The 23,313-nt window shown below is 44.1% G+C and overlaps 1 protein-coding gene across 20 annotated transcripts in view; it reads right to left on the bottom strand.

Moving 5' to 3' along the window:
- The window catches only part of TENM4 (teneurin transmembrane protein 4), a 1,797,006-nt gene that overhangs the window by 1,208,575 nt on the left and 565,118 nt on the right, over positions 1 to 23,313 (bottom strand). For all 20 annotated transcript variants that reach the window (XM_068266709.1, XM_068266713.1, XM_068266710.1 and 17 more), the window contains one exon: positions 22,112 to 22,225. The gene's annotated coding sequence lies outside the window, so the exon portion shown is untranslated. The remainder of the gene's footprint in view (positions 1 to 22,111; positions 22,226 to 23,313) is intronic.

Genomic DNA, 23,313 nt, shown 5'->3' with positions numbered 1-23,313 from the left:
CAGACATGATTGAACGTATTCTCTGGGCAAATCTGCCGACATGATTGCATGTATTTTCTGGGCAAATCTGCCGACATGATTGCATGTATTTTCTGGGCAAATCTGCCGACATGATTGAACGTATTCTCTGGGCAAATCTGCCGACATGATTGAACGTATTCTCTGGGCAAATCTGCCGACATGATTGCATGCATTTTCTGGGCAAATCTGCCGATATGATTGCATGTATTTTCTGGGCAAATCTGCCGACATGATTGCATGTATTTTCTGGGCAAATCTGCAGACATGATTGAACGTATTCTCTGGGAAAATCTGCCGACATGATTGAACGTATTCTCTGGGCAAATCTGCCGACATGATTGAACGTATTCTCTGGGCAAATCTGCCGACATGATTGAACGTATTCTCTGGGCAAATCTGCCGACATGATTGCATGTATTTTCTGGGCAAGTCTGCCGACATGATTGCATGTATTTTCTGGGCAAATCTGCCGACATGATTGAACGTATTCTCTGGGCAAATCTGCAGACATGATTGAACGTATTCTCTGGGCAAATCTGCAGACATGATTGAACGTATTCTCTGGGCAAATCTGCACACATTACGTGTATTTTCACCCGGGTTCACGTCAAATTACAGTTAGCTCCGCCCTCATCCGGTCATGGCCACGCCCATTTTTTTTGCCGCGGCGCGCCGCATGTTGTAGCGCCACCCATTTTTTGCCCCTTTACCTTTTTTTTTGGGGGGGGGGGGGGGGGGGGTGTCTTATAATACCCAGCACCGGGTGTCAAATGCCCTAGGTACGCCACTGGCATCTCCTGTTTATTTTGCTGCTGTGCGCGATCGTGTGCGCGTTCGCGTCCGCGTGCACGCGGATTTGCATACGCGTTGGGCACCCGCTGGTCCGTGATTGGCTGATGTGAACATGTGTTCACAAAGCCAATGACGGTGCTCATTCATGCAGAATGTGTGTAAACATTGCATCAGTCTCTATGCTGTTACAGTTACTGAGATCACTCGTGAGAGGATCTCAGATAACTAACACAGCATTAGTGAGTGATCAGCATCAGTGAGGTTTTTTTTTAAATAAATGATACCCCCATTAAGCCCATTAACCCTTGCCTCCCTTAAATGTGAAAATTGCTGTGATTTTTAGGTGAAAAACCCTGTGGTAGAGAAGTGGTTAAAGGGTCACTATGGCGAAACATTTTTAAATTTAAAATATGTGCAAAACATACAAATAAGAAGTACGTTTTTCCCAGAGTAAAATGAGCCATAAATTACTTTTCTCCTATGTTGCTGTCACTTACAGTAAGTAGTAGAAATCTGACAGAAGCGACAGGTTTTGGACTAGCCCATCTCCTAATGGGGGATTCTCAGGGTTTTTGTTTATTTTTAAAATCACTTAGTGAGTGGCAGTTGCTCTGTTCAACTGCCAAAAAACTGTAGCAAGCAGTGAAACTGCATTGTTTAAATCCTTTTTAGGTAATACCTTTATAAAGAATAAAAGCCTTGCTGAGAATCCCCCATGAAGAGATGGACTAGTCCAAAACCTGTCGGTTCTGTCAGATTTCTACTACCTACTGTAAGTGACAGCAAAGTAGGAGAAAAGCAATTCATTGCTCATTTTACTTTAGAAAAAAACTTATTTCTTATTTGTATATGTACATATTTTAAATTTTACAATTGTCACCATAGTGCTTCTTTAAATACAATTTTTTTATTCTCCTACTGAAGGCAAAAATAGAAGCAGCGACCTGTTATCAGATCACAGCCACCTCTTTCTAAACAGGCCAACTACTAGCCAACTGCATCACACCACAGGGCAGCCCCAGGACCGCCTAACACCGATCATCATAAAGTCCTGGGGCTCTGTTTTGCAGGAGATTTTGCGCACTGTGCGCACGTCTCCAGCTTGGTGGGCAGATTGGAGCTCCGCCTTCAGTCTCTGAGCGGCGATCGCCTCTCGGGAGACTGTTAGACGGCGAAACCACCGTCTAATTACCCGTAAAGCGATGCGATCTGTAGCAGCGCTGTACTGGGGCAGCCGTGTGACACGGCTGTCCCCTCCTGAGACACAGAGGTGATCGACTGTCATAGGCTGAAGCCTATGACAGCTGATCATGGGGATTGGCTAGCGGGAGGAGGGAGGGGGGGGGGGCGTCCATTAGTTTAAAAAAAAAGATACACATTTAATTAAAAAAATAGACAAATAAATACCAACAAATAAACAAGCAAACATCTGGGGGGGTGATCAGAATCCACCAACAGAGAGCTCTGTGGGGAGAAAAGGGGTGGGAATCACTTGTGTGCTGTGTCATGTGGCCCTGCAGCTTGGCCTTAAAGCTGCAGTGGCCAATTTAATGAAAAATTGCCTGGTCTTTAGGGTAGTTTAACACTGTGGTCCTCAAGTGGTTAAGAGCGGAGGTGCAGCAGCCGCTGGTAGAGATGTCCATATTAGGTGTGAATGAATAGTGTATCTCCAGTGGAAACATGTGCCTGCCACGTCTTTCCTCTGGGTAAAGCTCTGCTCCAGGCCTGCTTGCTACGCCAACATAACGCCAGGCAGCGGCTGAATACATTTAATACCTATAGACCATCAGCTGCTGGGTGGATTATCGTAATCCTTATCCTGCTATAACATTGCTTCCAGACTCAGAAAATTCATTTTTTTCCTCTAACCAGGCAGTATTAGCATGTTTTCTTTGTGCTAAATCTTCTCTTTTAATATCGCCGAGGAGCTCTGTCCTTTCAGACGCCTTGTGTCCTCATGCATGTAAAGCCTCTGTGTTTGCTGAACAGAAAAGTACCAGGCAGGCAATAATAATACAAAAAAGACAGAAGTCCGAGGGATAAGTGCATTTTATTAACAGTTTCATGTTGGTCTAGTATGGAGGTGCCTACAGGTTAGGATTATTTAGGAGGGCTGAGAGCAGCATGTAGTGCTTGGCAGCCTATACTGCAGATTAGTAGAGGCCTGAGGATGTGGATACTGAGGGCATGCTGCTAGGGACTGATACTGTGCTGCACTGATGGAGGTATGTAATGCATGGAGGAGATAGGCAGCTGGGGGCTGATATATGGTGTAGGAAGCATACGTTGCTGGAGGGACAGAGAGACAGCAGCTGGAGGTAGGAGATAGGTAGCTGGTGATAGGCATGCCAATGGGGACAGATACAAACAGAGGTACATAATATGCCGCAGGGGGAACGGAGGTAACTGGATGTCGATACTAGGGATGGTAGGAAATGCAGATTCCCGATAGAATTCTGCATTCTGACAAGTGTCTCCCCAACGTCTAAGAATTCAGCAGAAAACTGAATTTCCCATTTCTGACTTTCAGATTTCCCAATTTTTGCGAATGTCCGCTATTATGCGTAATACGATTTCTGTAGGACAATACTGATTCTTTTACAGTGGCTTGCAAAAGTATTCGGCCCCCTTGAAGTTTTCCACGTTTTGTCACATTACTGCCACAAACATGAATCAATGTTATTGGAATTCCACATGAAAGACCAATACAAAGTGGTGTACACGTGAGAAGTGGAACGAAAATCATACATCATTCCAAACATTTTTTTACAAATAAATAACTGCAAAGTGGGGTGTGCGTAATTATTCAGCCCCCCTGAGTCAATACTTTGTAGAACCACCTTTTGCTGCAATTACAGCTGCCAGTCTTTTAGGGTATGTCTCTACCAGCTCTGCACATCTAGAGACTGAAATCCTTGCCCATTCTTCTTTGCAAAACAGCTCCAGCTCAGTCAGATTAGATGGACAGCGTTTGTGAACAGCAGTTTTCAGATCTTGCCACCGATTCTCGATTGGATTTAGATCTGGACTTTGACTGGGCAATTCTAACACATGGATATGTTTTGTTTTAAACCATGCCACTGTTGCCCTGGCTTTATCTTTAGGGTCATTGTCCTGCTGGAAGGTGAACCTCTGCCCCAGTCTCAAGTCTTTTGCAGACTCCAAGAGGTTTTCTTCCAAGATTGCCCTGTATTTGCGTTATCGCGCGAACGCGAACGTTAATGCGCGGAAAATTCACGTTAAGTGAATTTTTGCGCGCAAAAAGCTGTGCTAACAGCCGTGCTAACAGTTAGCACCGTTTTGTGAATCAAGCCCTAAGTATTAATTTCCTTTGCTTAGCAGCCTCTTTGGGTAAAATTGCTAAACACACCTTTACCGTAACGCAAAAGTGTAAAAAGGGCCTCAATCAAAACTGAAAAGCTACCTGTTTGGTCTGGCACTCATGATCACCTAATGTGTCCCCTGTCACACACAACACAAACTGCAACTATGTATTGATCTGCAGAGGCGCCAAAAGGATAAAAGAAAGCTAAATGAGCTTAAAAACCAAATTCTTGGTAAATAGAGGAGGTAATGGTGGACTTACCTCCTCCAAGTAGACACACAACGACTGTAGTAAAGACGGTCAATATATTTTATTTATGAACTCCAAATATGCAACGCGTTTCGCAGGTTTGATCCCGCTTCATCAGGCAATAACAACGGAGCAATAGCGTATGTGGTCAGTAGAAGAGCCAGGCACCTCTGTGTAGAGGTGCCTGGCTCTTGGTGTTCCTTGTTTTTATGTATTGATCTGAGACAAGCTTCTGCACTTTAGGTCCTACAGGAGAAAACAGGAGCCTATAGGCACAGATGCTCTGGCACCTTAGACTTTGACCTACATGAAACTACAAACCTTCAAACAGCATCACAAGTGTGCTGGCTGTCCCAGCTGTTACTTCTCCCTTACTTTCCTTGCCCGTCATAGGTAGTTGCTGGTGCCCCTTAGTATTAGGTAGCCTGAAGTACCCTCAGTATTAGGTACCTAGAGGTTCCCCTGACTGAAGGAAGATCTGGTCAGTGGAATGCTGAGAGCTTGGCGAGTAACTTCTCATTTACACTCTCATCAGGACTCTGCATAGGGAAGGAGAGAGGCACTCAAGGAGGGGAGTGAGCCACCTTTCCATCATCAGGCGCCTTTAGGCACCTGCCTACAGTGCCTTATGGTAAATCTGGCCCTGCTTCTATAAGGTCAAATATACAAGTGAATGTAGCGTTTTCCATTTGTTTTCGCTGAGCAGGTATTTTATTAATTATGTACCATCAGAATTACGAGCACGCTTTCCGAGTGCCGCCCTGGTGTAAGCCAAGAACTCCCTGTGCGTCTGTGATCATTTTTTTGTCCATTTTAACCAATCCACACCGGGGTCATTAAAATCCTAGTATGGCGAAGAACAAAGTGCGCACATTCCTTCCCCCCCCCCCCCCCATCTCCCCTCAAGCTGTCAGTCTTGTGCATGGAAATGAAAGCCCTGCCTTTGGGGAATATTTCAGAGGAAGTCGTCAGACCCCCAGGGCCCCAAATATTCCATTCATCTCGGCAGCTTAGAGCCCCCCCAACCCCCCGGTTCGCCAACTGACACGGTTATTCGGATCATTATTAATAATACTGTTTTAGGCATTTGGAAAAATAAATTCATTTTCAAAGAAAGTCAGAGACTTAAAAAAAAAATCCAGCAAATGCCAATTTCTGAGAAAAAAAAATAATGCACAAATCCTATTCTAAGCGAGAGGAGGTTATTTCTGATCCCAGCGAGAGGAATTTATCAAGCCAAAAGCCTTAAGCTGCACCCGCGCTTTATTCCAGACCAGATGATGCAGGCGAGTCGCCCTCTTCCCCAAACCCCCGGAAATCAAATCAAATAATAAGATCATCTTTTTACTGCAAAGGGATCAGTATTCCCTAATTTCCACCGATGGAACTCTACGGTGTAAAAGTATTTACTATGTTTACTGTGATTCCTTTTTAAATATAGGTTCATATATAGGACAACTTCAGGAAATGTCAGGGATTGGGTATTTAGCACGAGAAACACTCATAATTTATAAATTTCAAAAAGAAAAAAAAATAGCCATTCAAAAGAAGTTTCTGAACATATATTTTAGTTTGGGTGCAAGATGTAGTTTGATAGTAGAATATAGGTAATATTCTCCATATTCTGTCTAATCTGCTTCCCTAACCTAATCCTTACATTAATCCTCCTCTACCTATGCCTAACACTAACCCTAAGATATACCCACTAAGATATACATGTGTATATGTGCCTAGCACACAAATAACTAAGCTGTGTTCCTTTTTTTCCTTCTCTGCCTGAAAGAGTTAAACATCAGGCATGTAAGTGGCAGTTCCTGTCTGAGTCAGGACTGGGTCAGACTGCAGTGTGACCCTCACTGATAAGAAATTACAACTATAAACACTTTCCTAGCAGAAAATGGCTTCTGAGTGCAGGAAAGAGATAAAAACAGTCAATAGTTCATAGATTTTAGCTCTGGCATACTTCAATGAATGTGTCATTGAGGAAAAACAATAAAAACTTAAAAAGTAGATTTAACCACTTCACCCCAAAGGGGTTTTTACCCTAACGTACAAGAGCGTTTTTCACCTTTCAGTGCTCATCCCTTTCATTTGCCAATAGCTTAATCACTACTAAGCGCAATGAAATGATCTATATCTTGTTTTTTTCACCACCAATTGGGCTTTTTGGGGTTGATATTTGTTTTCAGTAATTACTTTATTTTCTATGCATTTTAAAGGGAAAAACAAGGAAAAAATGAAAAAATACACTATTTCACCAATTTCATCCCCTATAGTTGTAATATAAACACTGCTACAGTGCATACAACCCACACATTGTATCTGCCTATTTGTCCTGGTTATCACAAGATTTTAATTATGCCCCTAGTACAAAGTATGGTGACAATATAGTGCATTATTTGGAAATAAAGGAGTATTTTTTTCTACAGTGTTTTTTTTTCTCTCACAATTTTCACATGCGCGGGAATGCACGTGCGGGAGCGCACACGTGCATACGCAGGCGCACGCACGTGCACAGCGGCAGCAGCACTGTTTGACTTATAAAAACGTCCTGAAGCCATTAAGAGGCTCTAGCAGGACGTTTTTATAGGTCAGCTTGTCATTAAGTGGTTAAACATAAACTAAAACTATGGAATATCTTAAAAACGTAGATAGATACAACTGTTTATTTCATTAGTTTATTTTCACCTTGGGTGTCCTTTAAACAAACCTCCCCCCCACTTACAACGTGTACATACAAAGAAGGATGCTTGGAAATGTGGGCATTGGAAATACGCTCACTAGTAGAATATCAGTAAATTTACCAATATTCTATTTTGCAGTGCTGATTACAGTAGTAAAATATCTGTAAATGTCTACAGGTAAACTGAGCCCCAGTCTCACACAAAGCCCTCCTTCTACCTATGCAGATAAAAACAAATGGTTGTTACTGGATGACCCTTGTAATGTTGAGCTTGCATTTTGTAGAATTCTAATTTCACATTGAAATTCACAATTAGGATGCAAAATCGTAATTAAACATTTCTGGCAAATTTGTTATAAAAGGACCACTATTGGGAAACAGTAGGCAGTTAAAATCTGACAGAACCGACAGGTTTTGGGCCAGTCCATCTCCTCATGGGGGATTCTCAAGATTTTCTTTGATTTCAACAGCATTTCCTGAACAGCAGTTGAAAAGTCTAACTGACAAAATAGTGTACAAGCGAGTAGGGAGGCTGGCTGGTATCTTACTATTTGTTCTGGAAATGCTGTTGAAAACAAAGAAAACACTGAGAATCCCTCATGAGGAGATGGACTGGTCAGTTCTGTCAGATTTTAACTGCCTACCTTTTTCGCGATAGTGGTCCTTTAATTTTTGCATAACCGTAATTATGTTCTTAAATTTCGCAATTTTTTTTTTTTTTTAACCTTTCAAGAAGACCTAGTAGTTCTTGAAAAAATGGCCATGTGACATGCTGAGATGGGAGCCACAGGGAGACAGACTGTACAGCAGCTACAGCGAAGAAGAGAAGAAGATAATGTATGACACTCCACACTTGCTGTAAGGACCTGACCCCCTTAGCTTCCCCAGTGATGACGGTGGTAGCAGGGGCAATTATTACGCCCCTGACCATGGCCTATGTGGCCTTTGCAGAAATCCAGTCTTGAGTGTTGTTCTGCCTTAGTGCTTAGCAGCCTTGTGCTCTCCCCCACACGTTACCTACGGCGGCACCATCGGAAGCGGAGTCTTACACACACACACAGAGGGTTTTAGGAATTTTATGAGGCTGCAACTCTGCAATTTTCTTTGATCAGCAATCTTCTTCGCTCTGTGTCTGCCGAAGCTCCGCATTGTACAGCTGCACGAGGCACGCATAGTTAGATGTCTAAAAGGGAGCAATTTTCCAACTCTCGCCTCCTAATATAATGATTTAGAAATGATTGTTATTATTTCTTCTTCTGCCGTCTGGAGGAAATAAAGCATGAATTAAAGAGTACCTGTCACTGCCACGCAACTGTTCATTAGGCAGACAGCTAAACATGGGGAATTAATCCCTGCCACGCAGCGTGGAGGACTTCTGCTGCTGTCTGCAGACTCGCCCCTCGGCTCCGCTTTCCATACAACACCGCCTAAAACTAGAAATGAAACGAAATGCGCACATTAACTCCTTACTTCAGGCACAAATGCTTCCCTAGACCTGTGGCGCTGTGTGTAGACAGATCATCAGGGTGTGCTGCTAAGGTTTTTGTGCCCTAAGCAGCACATAATTCATAGCCCTCCCCTTACCCCCAGTCACAGGCCCCTTCTCCCATGATAGTAGGTAGCCAAAGGTATCCCCCTAGTACATACATGTCAAACCCCGGTCTGTGGGCTAAATCTGGCCCTCTGAGCCATCAGATTTGGCCTTCAAGGGGTTTCCCCACTTTGCATTATGTTTGGCCCACTCCAGACCACCAGAGAAGCTATATTGGCGTGTAAGCCCTAGATCACGAAGGAAGCCATAAGGGGAAGGAAGGGAAGAGCACTAGATACCAGGGAACTGTATAGACGAGGGAGGGAGGACAACTAGACATCAGGGAACTGTATAGTAGAGGGAGGGGAGCCATTAAACCAGGGAACTTTATAAGGAAGGGAGGTGGCCACTAGACATTGTGGTCGGCCCACACTTTGGTCCCAGAGTTCAATTTTGGCCCACTTTGGATTTGAGTTTGACCCCCTGCCCTTAGTATAAGTAGCTAACATCAGTATAGGGAGTCAAGGTGTCCACCCAGTATAGGTAGCTTAACTCCACCGTATAGTGCATTTGGGCCAGTGGGGGTAACTTCCTGTTGCATCCCCAGCACTCACAGACCCGCAAGGCTGGATTTATACTTTTTGTGCCCCTAAGCCAATTATATTATGGCTTCTCTTTTATATGCAACAACACCCCTTCAATTCCATGTGCTGCCCCCTCTTCTACGTGTATTACCCATGCACTGTAGCAACTTTCTTTTTACAGCTTCCTTGAGCATCAGTTCCCCTTTTTCTTGTGTTGCTCCCCATTTTCAGCCTCCTCTTTCATATGCAGCAGCCCACGGCAATGGCCTTTGAGGCCTTTCCAGAAATCCAGCCCTGCAGACCTGCAAATCAGCGGTGACCTGAAGAGAGGAAGGCAGCACATAGTAACTGTGCAGCACACTTCAAAATGCAGGAAATGAGCAATGACATCACATCCGTGTCTGAAGTCTACGACACAGTCACTGCGTTGCTCTCACCTCTGTGCCCGCCGCTGATGCTGATCTGAGGTCTGTGTGAGTAAGGGGGAGGAAGGGCAGTGGAACCTATGCTAGTCACAGACAGGGCAACTCTGGCTGCATGGGAGGCCGAGTCGGTACAAAACTCTTCCGACTCCAACTCCGACTCTTCAGTTTATGAAACCCCCGACTCCAACTCCGATTCCAGGTACCCAAAATGACTCCACTCCTCGACTCCGACTCCTTAGTCTAATACTTACCAGGGCTGCAGATATTGTTCACAAATCCTCCCGACTCCTCAGTTTATGAAATCACCAACTCCGACTCGACTCCGGGTGCCCAAAATTGTTCCGACTCCACAGCCCTGCCGGCCCCTGCTGTGGTTGAGGCTTGGGTCAAGCAGCGCCCCTGTAGTACATGTTTTACCCACTAATCTAACCATACAATATACAATGTAGTTTTGATTCTAGATATTTGCTAGCTAAAATCCATTAAAAACTAGAGCCTTGTTTGAACTGATCTCGAAAGAAATATTGATGAGTGCTCAACACTCAAGACACCCATGCATTATACAATATTTTTGCCCAATTAGATGTTAGATTGCACAAAAACGCGTGCATCAAAAAGGGTGCCTGGAAAAAAGGGCGCGGGATATAGCCAAAATTATAAGTTGTAATGTAAAACAATATTTTTCATTTAGAGCTTATAAATGAAAATCTAGTGCTAAATAGGTTGAATAAACAGAAATGAAATGGCAAAATACCGTCTATAACAAAAAACGATATTTACACTAGAATTAAGCACAGTAAAACAATTGTAGATTTTATAGGTATTTTACTGCAATTATACCTAACTGTAGGCTCACACAGAACTCTCCCTATCCCTATCCCCTAGACCCCCCACCCTCTTTGTGTAAATATACATAATTTAATAAATTGTATATATTGCAAATATTGTACTGTAACTATACCTAACCCTACTCTCACACAGAACCCTTCCTGTACCTATCCCTAATTAACACACTAACACCCCTGGTGGTGCCTAACCCTAACCACCCCCCTGGTGGTGCCTAACGTTAACCACCCACCTGGTGGTGCCTAACCCTAAGACTCCCCTGGTGGTGCCTAACCCTAACCACCCACCTGGTGGTGCCTAACCCTAAGATCTCCCTGGTAGCGCCTAACCCTAAATCTGCCCTGGTGGTGCCTAACCCTAACCACCCACTTGGTGGTGCCCAACCCTAACCATCCCCACTACACAAACACCCTTACACACATACTGTGAAAACAATAATATATTTAATCCTTAAAATACTTCACTATAAATAATATGAATAGAATAATTTATATACAGTATTTGTATTAGAATAAATAGCCTTACATTCACGTATGCATTAAAAAATCTTAAAATAACAGTAATATTAAAAGCGATATATTAGTAAGTTAATAAAACCGAATTTGTAAACAATATTTGTAATAAACCTTATTCTGTAAATAAAAACTTGTTAACACGATTCCTGCAACCGCTTTTTCTCGGGGGCGCCCATATTTCCTGTCGGCCGCCCAATAGCCGATATTTTGCATTGCAGTTTTTGTTCATTAGCCATATGCGCCCTTTTTTACTGCTTCGCACAAAAACATCCAATAGGGCAGAAATAACTGGAAGACCATCTAGTTGGCCCAGATCCAATTTGCATTAAATGTATATGCAGGCCATACTTGGTAGCATCTCATGGACAGATATTGGTGCTGGTCTATTTGAGGGGACCCAGCGGGAAACCTCATAGACCAATGGCCTGCTCGCGGCAATTTGGTCACAACCACTAATCTTTAAAGGATACCCGAGGTGACATGTGACATGATGAGATAGACATGTGTATGTACAGTGCCTAGCACACAAATAACTAGGCTGTGTTCCTTTTTTTCTTTCTCTGCCTGAAAGAGTTAAATATCAGGTATGTAAGTGGCTGACTCAGTCCTGACTCAGACAGGAAGTGACTACAGTGTGACCCTCACTGATAAGAAATTCCAACTATAAAACACTTTCCTAGCAGAAAATGGCTTCTGAGAGCAAGAAAGAGGTAAAAAAGGGGAATTTCTTATCAGTAAGGGGCACACTGTAGTCACTTCCTGTCTGAGTCAGGACTGAGTCAGCCACTTACATACCTGATATTTAACTCTTTCAGGCAGAGAAAGAAAAAAAGGAACACAGCCTAGTTATTTGTGTGCTAGGCACTGTACATACCCATGTCTATCTCATTATGTCACATTACAGTTCAGGTATCCTATAAGACATAGGGGACCTAGCAGGAAACACTATCCATGCCACCAACTAAATAGGTTTAGTGAAGTTGCGCGAGTGGCGGCGGTACCCAACGCGAGTGCTATTCCCAAAAAATTTCAGGGTCTATTCAACCCATTAGCTGCTTCAATATTATTATCTTGCTTGAAATAAGCACACTGATTTTGACCTCAGCTGGCAGAACTTATTGTGCTGTAAATTCTTGGAATGCTTTGATCTCTCTCTCTGCTATTGAAGAATACAGAAACTGAAAACAGAAGTTTTCTGTTTTTGTCTCACACTGACCCCTAGTGGCAAACAAAGGTAACAAATAAGACATATACGAATGTGCTAAAATAAATTGTCCTGGAGCACTTGCATGCCTCTAAATAAATTGGCTGCGAAAGGGTTAATGGATAGCGTTTCCCGATGGGTCTCCTATTTCTAAGAAATCAGTGGTTGCAACCAAATTGCCAAGAGCAGGGAGCAGCCGTTGGTCTTTGAGGTTTCCCGCTGGGTCCCCTCAACTAGACTAGCTACCAGACATTTGAGTAACAGCTGTTAATATTCATATCAGAAACCTATTTATACTAGTAGGCATTAGGTGCATTCTATATCATGCCTATGTTGGTTTATTCTGGTAAACAAAGCAGCGGGTTTATTTTACAGACAAGCACATAATTGAGATACGCTCAGGAAGGAAATTAACATATGGCAGTTATTTTACGGCCAGAAAACGCTATAAAGTTGGAGTGGCGTTTTAAGCGATGTCGCCGCGCTCACCAGTTCAGAGACAGCCACGCAAAATTAAAAGTGCATCAAGCTAACGGTGTGATTTGCATGCTAGTGCCATCGCCGTATGTGTCCCGGCAAATGACGGATAATTTGCAGTAAAGCTCTGATGGTTGTTCTGAGTCTCTATGTCTTGTGACACATCGGGGTACCGTGAAGAGAACTGACTACAAGCTAATTAGCTTCAGAATCACCCGGCAGACTTAAACATTTTCTTTGCAGGTCAGATGTTCCTGGTGTATTCCCCCAGCGCTGCTGGCGAGGGCCTGCTCCCTGTATTATATGGCCTACGTTCCCAACAAGTGCCACATTTGTACCTGACCTTGCTTGAACCTCTAGGAGCCACGTCAAGGCGTGCACTTTGTGATTCTGATAAGCTCCAGTTATTTCGCTGACGGTCAGACTTGCCGCTGTCTGGACGCTCTAAAAATACAAAACTGAATGTTACTTGGAGTTAAAGGAGCTGCTGGTGACTTGAGGACGTTCTGCTATCGCTGAACTTACAGGATACCCGAAGCGAAAATTAACTAATGAAATACACGATTGTATCCATCTTCCTTCTCCTAAAAACGACTTTTTACGATATTCCACGGTTTTATTTTATGTTTAAATCTACTTTTTAAGTTTTAACTGTTTTATTATTTTTGCTCAATGACACATTCATTGAAGGTTGCCAGCGCTAAAATCTATGAACTATTGTACCTTTTTATCTCTTTCCTGCTCTCAGAAGCCATGTTCTGCTAGGAGAGTGTTTTATAGTTGAAATTTCTTATCAGTGTAGTCACTTCCTGTCTGAGTCAGGACTGAGTCAGCCACTTACATACCTGATGATTAACTCTTTCAGGCATAGAAAGAAAAAAAGGAACACAACATTATTATTTGTGCTTGGCACTGTACATACCCATGTCTATCTCATCATGTCACACGTCACTCGGGTATCCTTTAAAGAGGAAGTTTAACCCAGGATTAAACTTCATCCCAAACAGTAGCCGATGCCCCCTTTACCATGATAAATCTTTCCCTTTTCTCAAATAGATCAGCAGCGATGTCTGTGTGGCTGATAAGGTGGTGAAACCCCTCCCACGGTGTGATGTCAGAGCCATGGCTCTTGCAGTTTCCTGCCTGTGAGCCTTATAACAATTTGGAAAATAATGTCCGTGTCTAAATGCCCAACGTGTGTGTGTGTGTGTATAGTGTGTGTGTGTATAGTGTGTGTGTGTGTGTGTGTGTGTGTGTGTGTGTGTGTGTGTGTGTGTGTGTGTGAGTGTGAGAGTGTGTGTGTGTGTGTGTGTGAGTGTGTGAGTGTGAGAGTGTGAGAGTGTGTGTGTGTGTGTGTGTGTGTGAGTGTGAGAGTGTGTGTGTGTGTGTGTGTGTGAGTGTGTGTGAGAGTGTGTGTGTGTGTGTGTGTGTGTGTGTGTGTGTGTGTACTTTGAGCCTATCACATTGTTAGAGGAGGTGTTTCGTTAGTGCTGTCTAGTAGTAAAGATGCTGACTTGCAGGTTCAGGCTGGATGAAACAACATGAACGAATGACACAATTGTTTCCTACTCTGTCTTCTATTTTTAACTTTTCACTTTGCTATGTACAGCCAAGTCCCCAGTATCCAACACCGAAAAAGGCACAAACCCCCCCCCCCCCCAGGTGCAGCATAAAATAATTACAGAGCCTCCGAGCAGCGTCTTCTAACCTTCCTCTGACAAGCTGGGAGCTGTTTACGGAGGCCGGAAAGCCACTAGGAAAGGCAGGAAGGTCAGAATACGCTGCCCGGAGGCTAGTTAAGTATGTCCTGCAAACCTACCTCAAAGCACAGTCCCAACAAGCAGTAACTCCACCTGTGTGTGTGTAGTAAAGATCCATAAACCTGGAGTGATATTCAGAGGTGCATGCGCAACGTCACCAAGATGGCGGCTTAGACCCGGAGCTCCGGCCTCTTCCTCCGCTAACCGAGCCGCATTAAGCTCTCTGAGGCAACCTCATTGCGCGGCTTCAGCCGAGACAGCATCCTAAGACTCCCTGGCAGCTGATGTCCAAGAGAGGAACCGCAAAGATGGCACAGCAAACAGGCACAATCGACCACTTCTTCGACCGGCCGAAATCCAAGATGGCGCCGGAGCAGGCTGAGCTCCCACCATCACAGGCCTGTATTCCCCCTGATTCCCCTCACCGCAGCAATCTTAGAGACAGCCTTAGAGAGACAGCACCAAGACATAAACAGCTCTTTTCAGCAACTCCTTCTCTCAGCGATGAAAGAGCTAAAAACTGAGATTGCAGGGCTGGGGGAACGTACATGTGCCTTGAGGATAAAATGACTGCCATAACACAAAAGCAGGCTGAGAGATAGAGAGGAACACCAACTCTTTAGCTCTGATATAAAATTCCTCCGCACTTCCCAAGAAGACTTTGATAACAGGGAAAGGAGACAAAACTTGCGGATAAAAGGAATCTCCATGTCTGTCAAACCTGATCAGATTAGATCCCACCTGCTAGAACTGTTCCAGTCATTCCAGATGAACTGTGGCGAATGGACAGAGCTCATAGATCCTTAGGGGAACGGGCAACCTCTCAGAAGCCCAAACATATCATTACCAGAATGCATTATTACGAAGCTAAAGAAGCTTTATTACAAGCTGCTCGCAAACTGCCATCCATAACTTTTAAAGGGGACGAGCTACATATCTACAATGACCTCTCCCTCATAACACTTGCGAAACGCAGAGCCTTAAAACCCATCACTCAGCTCCTCAAGGACGCTAACATCTCCTACTCCTGGGGATTTCCCTTCTGCCTTAAAGTCAGGAGACAAGGAACGCTATTTTCAGTTTCTGACATTGACAATGCTGCTATGTTTCTAAAACAGATAGGAATCAGACCACCATCTTCTACCTCTTTTCAAAATTTGAGGTCTCCTTCAACCTCTTCACCACCCAGGAAGTTTCGCCACGCTTCAGATGGAGCTAGAAACCCAGTTCGAGCCCTCACTTACATCCAGGAATCAGATGACATGGAAGCTCTTCCAACCTGATCACATCCTCCCTATGACCTGCCATCTAACTGATGTTATCATTCTATGATCACCTTATAATTCCTCTCCCATGGTCCATACCATAATTCTAACTGTTATGCATTCATATTTGTTTATATATGTCTCGGTTATAAACCTTTATTGAAGCTGGATCCTCTGGATCACGGGCTATCCTCTTGGTGATTTAGTTATCCCCTTATGTGGCCACAATATTCACAATGGCTTACTGTACTGCGCAACTATGAGAATACAGTTTATCATTATGTTTATTTTCTCAGTTACCTGTTTTCTTTTCTTGTTGATGTTGTTATTATGTCATAGATCCTGTAAAATTAGGTTCTATAGTCTATACTTACCTCTTCCTACTTTATATTTTACCACAGTGATTGATCCAGTCCTACTACAAGCTCTTATATATATTTGATTATGGTTAAGTTCTTAAAGAGGAACTGTAACGACAAAACATCCCCTGGGGGGTACTCACCTCGGGTGGGGGAAGCCTCCGGATCCTAATGAGGCTTCCCACGCCGTCCTCCGTCCCTCAGGGGTCTCGCTGCAGCCTTCCATGCAGCGGTGACGTCAATATTTACCTTCCTGGCTCCTGCGCAGGCGCTCTGACGGCTGTCGGCTCCGAAGTAGGCGGAAATACCCGATCACCGTCGGGTCTGCTCTACTGCGCAGGCGCAAGTTTCCGGCGCCTGCGCAGTAGAGCGGACCCGACGGAGATCGGGTATTTCCGTCTATTTCCGTGCCGAAAGCCGCCACAGCGCCCCCGCTGGAGCCAGCAAAGGTAAATATTGAAGCTACAGTCGGCTCTGTCGCCGGCTGTTCGGAGGGCTGCAGCGAGACCCCCGTGGGACAGAGGATGGCGTGGGAAGCCTCATTAGGATCCGGAGGCTTCCCCCACCCGAGGTGAGTACCCCCCAGGGGAGGTTTTTGTTGTTACAGAGTCTCTTTAACACTGAATACCAAGGGCCTCAATATACCCCAGAAGAGATTTTCTCACTTACGAGACCTCCAACGCATGGATAGTGACCTAGCCATGCTTCAGGAAACCCATCTCAGGCAACAGGATACTATATGCCTTGGAGATAGATACTATTCTGGGGTATATCTTGCTTCGGGTCTTTCCAAACGAGCTGGGGTAGCGATTATACACAAAACTAATCTACCCCTACAGATTACAAAAAAAATTCAGGACCCCAAAGGTCACTACATCATTCTAATTGGCTCCTTAGCTGGCAATCCCATAACCTTAGCTAATGTCTATATTCCCAATAATCAGCAGATCCCTTTCCTCACTTCCTTTTTAATCAAACTCCCAAAAAATACTACTGGTACCCTTATACTAGGAGGAGATTTTAATCTATCTTTTTCATCTGTTAAAGACAGGAGCACCCCTTCATCTCCCTTAACAAAATCCACACATGATCGCAACTCCCGCAAATTTAGATCTCTTATGAGAAAACACAACCTACTAGATTTATGGAGAATAGCAAATTCTAAATCAATTGAGTATACTCCCCCCCCCCCCCCCCCCCCCATGCTTCCCACTCACACATAGACTATTTCTTCTCCAACACTACACTTTTACCCTTTCTGGAATCCTCAGAAAATTTTCTTATAGCATGGTCAGACCACCAAAGTGTCCTGATAAACATAAATTGGTTACATAGACCACATAAAGCAATGCACTGGAGATTAAACGAATCCTTACTCCAAGACAAATCCCTGATCTCTAAATTCACAACCGAACTACAATCCTACTTTGACACCAATGTCAACTCAGTTACCTCGTATGGAATAGTCTGGGAATCACATAAAGCCTTTATACCTGGCCTTTTTATAGCTGAGGGTACCAGACGAAAACAGAAGGCCTCCCAAAAACTCCTATCCGTACAAGCTTCTCTAGCCAAAGCACAAACGGCCTACAAAGCTTCATCCACGCAAGCCCATTTTTCTCACATCAAGCAACTTAAACAAGAGATCGGCTCCCTCCAAACAACTCAATTAGAGAAAAGCTTGAGGTGGTCTAGACAGCTCTTTTTTGAAAGAGGCAACAAACCTCACACAATACTGGCATGCAAATTAAACCCTAAAACTTCCCAACAGGCGGTCTACTCCATGAAAGATCCTGAAGGAACTACCCACTATGATCCTCAAAACATTTCCCAGATATTCTCTGACTACTATAAACAACTGTATAACCTACTTGACGAATCCTCTGACCCGTCCTTTCTCCCTAAAATACTCCTTCCTCACTCCCCTCAATCTACCCAAACCTTCTGAAGAATAGCGCTCCCAACTTAATGCTCCTTTTTCTTACACTGAGATAGAAGAAGTATTAAAAACTCTTCCATCGCTGAAAAGCCCAGGCCCTGATGGCTTACCCTATTCTTACTATAAGAAATTCAAAGAAATACTTATACCTCACTTAGTCACATTGGCAAATAAAATTATGCAAGGTGAGAAACCTCCATCCTCTATCCTCTCATCCCTTATAACAATGATGCCCAAAGAAGGGAAATACCCTCAGCTCCCTTAAAGCTACCGCCCAATCTCCTTATTAAATTCAGACTTAAAAATTATTACCAAAACAATGGCCAATCGTCTCAACCCCATACTAACTACTCTCATTTATAAAGACCAATCGTTAGCAGATATGATCCCAATATGCAAAATCATTAGCAGATATGACCCCAATATGCACAATCGTTAGCAGATATGACCCAAATATGCACAATCGTTAGCAGATTTGACCCCAATATGCACAATCGTTAGCAGATATGACCCCAATATGCACAATCCTCAGCAGATATGACCCCAATATGCACAATCCTCAGCAGATATGACCCCAATATGCACAATCCTCAGCAGACATGACCCCAATATGCACAATCCTCAGCAGATGTGTCCCCAATAAGCACAATCCTCAGCAGATGTGACCCCAATATGCACAATCCTCAGCAGATGTGACCCCAATATGCACAATCCTCAGCAGATATGACCCCAATATGCACAATCCTCAGCAGATATGACCCCAATCAGCAGCACCACCTGTTGAAAAAGAAAAACTCATTTACTCACCTACAGTCAGAAGACCTCCTGTCCCGACCTCCAGTCCCGACCTCCTTGTGGCGTGCAGCTCCCACGATCCTCTTCCTTCCGGACGTCAGGTGACTTCCTGCCTGCATGCTGAGAGCAGGGCTACGAGAAAATGGCCGCCCGAAGCCCTGCACTGCAGACTCAAAGTCTGCAGAGCAGGGCTTCGGGCGGCCATCTTACCGTAGCCCTGCTCTGCTGCTTCTCTTAGACGCCTGAAGTCAGTTCACGCCAGGGGGTGCTTGAACAATTCTAGGGGGGGCTTGAGCACCCAAAAGCACCCCCCTCGCGCCGCCCCTGGACCCATGGGTATATACCACTACAGATCGCAATCCCCCATGATGGGCAAACAGTTGTAACTTACCCCTCTAATAATATTAAATAATAGAATACTATTTAACAACTGTTTAGGAGATCCGCTAGGTCATTTCTAACACCTCTGACCATACAACGACTAGATTTATCCTGGCTCTCAATCACTGTGACCTATTGATTCATTATGTTTTCAAATGTTGTTGTTCTTTCTTATTTGTTCTTTTTCTTCTCACCTTGTTCTACTATAACTATCTGGTTATCAGAAGGCCTTTTACTTTTACAAACAGCCTAAGCAGCAGGACTACTTTATCATATTATTCATCCCTACTTTTATGATATCACAGTCTGATGTTACTAAACTGGTGTCCCGCAAGCTTTCTTCACATAACTACAAGAGACTCAACCCAATATTTAAGGGCTTATAACTTAAAAATCTGAGTCTATGAGCTGATAATGCTACCTCTGTGCTTTTTCCATAACTTTTTTCCAGCTCTAAGCTCAAATAATACATATGTGATGATGTCTGATTATATGTTTATGATGTACCAGCTACTGGTGATTCCTACATTGCTGTACGCATAAAGGCCTGTTTGATTCTTTCTTTTGCTTATTCTAAAATAAAAATCAGTGTTACAAAAAAAAAGATCCATAAACCTGGTCACTCCCAGAGTGCACTTGAAAACCTTTGGAGCTGGAGCTTCCTGTCATGCTGCCCCTACTCTTTGGAATTCCCTACCACACCCAGTAAAGACAGCTCCATCCCTGGAGTTATTCAAATCCAGACTGAGAAGTCACCTGTTTAGCCTGACATTTGTGCACTTGTAGAATTCTTCCTCTGTACCAGGTTTTACCATTCAACCAATTACTGATCTGAGCCATGCTTAAAGAGAACCCGAGGTGGGTTTGAAGAATATTATCTGCATACAGAGGCTGGATCTGCCTATACAGCCCAGCCTCCGTTGCTATCCCAAACCCCCCTAAGGTCCCCCTGCACTCTGCAATCCCTCATAAATCACAGCCACGCTGCTGACAAACAGCTTGTCAGAGCTGGCTGTGTTTATCTCTATAGTGTCAGTCTGCTGCTCTCCCCGCCTCCTGCAGAACTCCAGTCCCCGCCTGCATCCCTTCCCTCCCTGCTGATTGGAGGGAAGGGACGGGGGCAGGGACCGGAGCTATGCAGGAGGCGGGGGAGCAGCTGAGAATGACACTACAGATGTAAACACAGCCTCACAGCATGGCTGTGATTTATGAGGGATTGCAGAGTGCAAGGGGACCTTAGTGGGGTTTGGGATAGCAACAGAGGCTGGGCTGTATAGGCAGATCCAGCCTCTGTATGCAGATAACATTCTTTAAACACACCTCGGGTTCTCTTTAAAGGGAACCTAAACTGAGAAGGATACAGATTTTTTTCTTTTAAAAGAATAACTGTTGCCTGACTCTCTTGCTGATCCTGTGTCTCTAATATGTTTAGCCACAGCGCCTCAACAAGCATGCAGATCAGGTGCTCTGACTGAAGTCAGACTGGATTAGCTGCGTGCTTGTTTCAGGTGTGTGATTCAGCCACTACTGCAGCCAAAGAAATCAGCAGGACTGACAAGCAACTGGTATTGTTTAAAAGGAAATATCCATATTCCTCTCAGTTTAGTTTCCCTTTAAATGAATACTGTAGGGGTCGGGGGAAAATGAGTTGAACTTACCCGGGGCTTCTAATGGTCCCCCGCAGACATCCTGTGCCCGCACAGCCACTCACCGATGCTCCGGCCCCGCCTCCGGTTCACTTCCAGAATTTAAAGTCTGAAAACCACTGTGCCTGCGTTGCCGTGTCCTCGCTCGCACTGATGTCACCAGGAGTGTATTGCGCAAGCACAGACCATACTGGGCCTGCACAGTACACTCCTGGTGACATCAGCGAAATCGAGGACACGGCAACGCAGGCGCAGTGGTTTTCAGACTTTAAAGTCTAAAATTCCGGAAGTGAACCGGAGGTGGGGCCGGAGCATCGGTGAGTGGCTGCGCGGGCACAGGATGTCTGCGGGGACCACTGGAAGCCCCAGGTAAGTTCAACACATTTTCCCCCGACCCCCTACAGTATTCCTTTAAGCGCTTTGAGGCCTACAGGAAATAAATTGCTTTACTAATGTTATGTATTGTTGTTATATTTTATTATTTTAGGTGCCTTCTCCCAAAGTTGTTAACTTGTTACTATATACTTTATCATCGTAAGCTTGGTTTAAATGGCTCGGTTGCACTTCCCAGACACTTTAAATAGCCCGGGATGTAATGATGTTTTAAAGTCAGTTCTGAGGGCCAGCGCTGACTTACAATCTCGATCCTTGGCATTTACGTCTGAGTCTGGTTATACGTTTTACAGTGGAAAGTATCATCTACGATTCACACACAGCGACATTACCGACACAGGAAGGCTTTTGTGGTTCCAGCAGACCTGAAATTGATGTGAAACAGGCTCTGTTTTTGCTGCCAGTGCCGGCATAGCTGCCTTGTTAGTCAAAGATAAAGTACAAAGCAAATCCAACAAAATCCAAAACCACTTCTTTTTTTTTTTTTCATTTTATTTTCCACTCTAAACTCTCCGTTCCAAATGTGCCACCCAGTCTCGCCTCTTGCGCAGACATCCAACATCACAGACAACTTGGCGAAATGTCAGGAGAAACGCAACAGAAATGATCTCCCCTTGAAATGGAGATCCGACAAGCATGACAAGAGCCTTGATTCTGAAACAGCGGCGTTTGATATATAGTTTTTTATTTTTACCTTTTTTTTTATAGGGGAAGAGGGGAGACTGAAAGGAATACCAGAGGCACGGAGAGTTGGATAGCACCACAGAACGCAGACCCAGTGACATTTCATGTAAGGCAAAGCCACGGCACTCGCTGAAAGCAATCAGGCATGGCCGCCAGATGACCGGTTTTCTTTTTGTAAAAAAAATATCCGGCGCACATCATCAGCTCGGAAAACAGAAAACAAAACTTTTGACTTACATTGCCTTGGGAGCCGTCAGGAAAACTTTCCAAAGTTTTCATTAAGGGTGAGCGAAGTTTAATACCACTCCAGGACTTTGCCTCGGCTCATTCGCTGAATAGTCAGAGAGAAATCTGTGGATTGAAAAGGAAAAGTCATTGTTTATTTTGTTATGTATATATTCAGTACAGACAGTATAATCTTGTTATAGTAAACTCTGATATAGTAAACATTCGAGTATAATAAATTAATCTCCATGGCCAAAGCACCATTATAAGAATATGGGAGTAGCGTCTGGTATAGTAAACCCTGATTTAATAACTTCTAGTAAACCTAATACTTGGTGTGCACCTGGCTAAATATAGGGTGGTTAATACTGGGGGAACATCTGTCTACTTATACGGGGAGGGGGGGGGGCACATTTGGCCACTTATATGGGAGGGGGGGGGCACATCTGGCTACTTATACGGGGAGGGGGCGGGGCACATCTGGCTACTTATACGGGGGGGGGGGAGCTGCCTAATTTCGACCATTTAAAGTATCTTTAATGTTTTCTCAATCTTAAAGGGAACCAGAGATGAACGTTTCACACAAAATAAACATATCAGTTGATAGCTTGTAAAGAATAAATGCTCTACCTGATAGTTTTGCCTCTCTGGTGTGCCTTTTTTAGTGTTTTTTATCCATTATTGCTCCAGGAAAAATCAAATATGGCCGCCGGCTCATATCCCTTCTGCTTCCGGGTTATGAGTTGTTCTGGATGTGCTGTCTAGGTTATATGAGACTATGCTGCTATCTAGGCTATATAAGAAAGGCTCATCTGTGTGCTTTCATTTTGGTATGATGTGCAGCTGCCTGTAGGAAGTGTCTCTCATAGGAATGAAACTGCAGTCATCATCAGTATCTAGTGCACACAGAGCACACAGGGATCATATTGCAGCCCCAGAGCTTCTCTCTCAGCAGGAGCAGCCCCTCCCATGTCATCAGAGCTCTCAGTATGCAAAGCAGGAAATCTAAGCCAGGAGGGGGCAGGCTTGGGCTTGAAAAGACTCCACAGAAGAGTGACTCAGCTATAATGATTCCAGGTCAAACCTAGACTGAATAGTGGGATTCTTATCACAGTTGCTAATAGACTAATTAAGCAGATAAGAATGAAACTAAAAGCAGGGTAAGTGTTTACTGTCATGTTCCCACTGATAAATGTAATAAAATACATGAGGGT

The sequence above is a fragment of the Hyperolius riggenbachi genome, chromosome 2 (assembly GCF_040937935.1).
Source record: "Hyperolius riggenbachi isolate aHypRig1 chromosome 2, aHypRig1.pri, whole genome shotgun sequence".
Classification (NCBI taxonomy): domain Eukaryota; kingdom Metazoa; phylum Chordata; class Amphibia; order Anura; family Hyperoliidae; genus Hyperolius; species Hyperolius riggenbachi.
This window is presented reverse-complemented; position numbering and strand designations above follow the sequence as displayed.